Genomic DNA, 2796 nt, shown 5'->3' with positions numbered 1-2796 from the left:
TAGTTCTACCATTTTGCAATAGTAATGAACACATACATGAAATACAGAATGCATTAAGATAAAGCCTATACCTCTATGATGCCTAGCTAGATGTACCTAAGTGTACCTAGCATGTGTGTAGGTCTTAGAGAGCCAAGAAGCCCCCTAGGATTTAGTCTAACCCCATTACCTTAGTGGGACTTCATCCTGATCTCGAGCTGGACACTCCAGGAAAGGTGGATGGAGCTCTGCCAGCTGGAGCTGTGGCATGACACAGGTTGCAGCGTCTCAGGTCAGAGTGCCGGCCGGAAGTCTCGGTCTCCTCTGGTTTAGTTGGGCAAAGGGAGGTATTATTGTACCTGATAGGTGCCATGGAATATTAGTATTGACGTAAAGTAGATCAGAGGAAGACGTCAGGAATGAACCCTTAGGGCAGGGGTGTCAAACTCAAATTCATCGGGGGCCGCATCAGCAGTTTGGTCACCCTCAAAGGGCTGGTTGTATCTGTAGGATTATGTGTCCACTCTTTATTATCATAAATTATTGTCACTGCATTCAATTATTACTGTTTTTTGTAATAATAACTAGCTCTGAAAGCAGAAACATAGTCAGAATAATGGCAAGTAGATATTCAAATGTACAATTATTGTACAATTTATTGAAAAATGATTTTTGGTAACAGACAGTAATTTTTTGGTTTTAAACATACAAATATTGCCAAACACTATTTATTACACATATGGCAAACACAAGGCATTAACTTTTTTTTAACTTTTCTGACTATATGGCTGACATCGTTTTCCTGAGGTCAGTCCATCGATGTCTGGCGTTAGGTCTTGTGCTGTAGCAATCCGCAAAACAGCATGGAGGTTATCATCAGTGATGCGTGATCTGAGCTTGGTCTTGTTCAGATTCATGACTGAAAACATCTGTTCACATAGATAGGTGCTCCCAAACATGGACAGAACACGTGCAGCTTGAAGTCGGAGCTGTGGCATCAAAGCAGGGGGGAGGAGACGGTAAAAGTCGTCGACTGTCGCATCCTGGAACTTCGCTTTCAGGCTGCTGTTGCACTGAAGTTCTATTAATTCCATTTGAAGGTGATGTGGTGCACTGTCAACATCGATGTTGAAGGGATTGGCAAAGCTGGTAAAGGTTAAGTTTTGTTGTTTAAAGTCAGAAAAGCGTCGATTGAATTCATCAATCAGCCGATTCACTTTGGTACCCAATCGAGCACATGAAAAAGTACCTGGGAATGAGGTTGAGATGCTCTGGCAGATAGGAAAGTGGGCAAGACTGTATTTTTCAAGCTGTGACTTCCATAGGCGCAGTTTCTCCTGGAAAGCTGTTATTGCCTCATACATTGAGGTTATGACTTGTTTGCGGCCCTGCAGCCTCAGATTCAGATGGGCGAGATGCTCTGTTATGTCACACAACATGGCAAAATAGCACAGCCAGTTTGGATCTGACAGTTCTGACAAGGGCTTTCCTTTACTTTGCAAGAAAAGAGTAATTTCTTCCAAAAGCTCAAAAAATCTCTTGAGAACGGTGCTCCTACTCAGCCACCTTACTTCTGTATGGTATGGCACATCTGTATGTTCCATGCCCACCTCCTTCAAAAATTGTTGAAACTGACGATGATTCAGACCCCGTGCATGCAGAAAATTCACTGTTTTTGTGACTGTGGACATTATGTTATCCAGTTGCAGAACCTTGCCACACAGAGCTTCTTGGTGGATAATGCAGTGATAAGTTATCAGCGACGTGTGGCAATTACTTTTTTTCATTTTCTCTTTTAACAGTCCAACCAAGCCATTTCTCTCTCCACACATTGCTGGAGCGCCATCAGTAGTAAGTCCCACCAACTTTTCCAAAGGTAATTTCATTTTATTTACGGATTCCTCCACTGCATTGAAGATGTCCCTCCCAGTTGTTGTCCCATACATGGCGACCACATCCAAGAGCTCCTCACTGACAGACAAGTCTTCCTTCACACCTCTTACAAAAATAGCTAGATGAGCTGTATTAGTATTGTCAGTGCTTTCATCAACAGCTAATGAAAATGCCAGATAACTGCATGCCTCTTCAGCCAACTTTGTTTTAAGATTACAGGCTAGGTCCCTGACTCGGTCTGTGATGGTGTTTCTTGACAAGCTGACATTGTTAAAAGCCTGTCTCTGCTCAGGGCACACTTGTTCACATACCTTCAGCATACACTGCTTCACAAATGCACCTTCAGAAAAGCACTTTGAAGCTTGTGCAATTTCTTCAGCCACAAGATAGCTGGCTTTCACTGCTGCATCATTTTTTGCTGTCATTTTTGCAAAAATATTCAGTTGAGAATGCAGGCTACCTTTTAATTCTTGGACCTTTTGTTGCTTTTCCTGGTGGCTAAGGTTAGCAAATTTGGCTCCATGTTTGGTCTCAAAGTGCCGGCGTAAATTGTATTCCTTCATCACTGCCACTGCCTCATAGCAAATAAGACATACCGGCTTGTCTCCATTAATCACAAACATGTATTCACTTTCCCATCTCTCCTGAAATTGCCTTCCCTCTGCATCAACTTTTCTTTTCTTGGACATTTTTCGGTTATTTGATTGTAGTTTACGGTCCCTATACCACTGTAAAGTGACACAGAAGTGGTCAGTATATCCAAAGTTTACCGCTCAGACTTTTAAGCAGAATAATAAGCAGAACCCCCCTCTCCCCCCCACACATACATCATATGTGTACTTACAGTACAGGAGAGAAGGGTTCAGGCAGCCGTTGGATCTGTCACAGATCACAGGATGGCATGCGCTCAATATAAAAACAAGT

The 2796-nt window shown here is 42.6% G+C and overlaps 1 pseudogene; it reads right to left on the bottom strand.

The window, feature by feature from the left end:
• Positions 1 to 746: 746 nt before the first annotated feature.
• On the bottom strand, positions 747 to 2561 carry LOC144828127 (general transcription factor II-I repeat domain-containing protein 2 pseudogene; annotated as a pseudogene).
• Positions 2562 to 2796: the final 235 nt, after the last annotated feature.

This window comes from Lissotriton helveticus, chromosome 4_1 (genome assembly GCF_964261635.1).
Source record: "Lissotriton helveticus chromosome 4_1, aLisHel1.1, whole genome shotgun sequence".
In the NCBI taxonomy this organism is placed as follows: Eukaryota; Metazoa; Chordata; class Amphibia; order Caudata; family Salamandridae; genus Lissotriton; species Lissotriton helveticus.
This window is presented reverse-complemented; position numbering and strand designations above follow the sequence as displayed.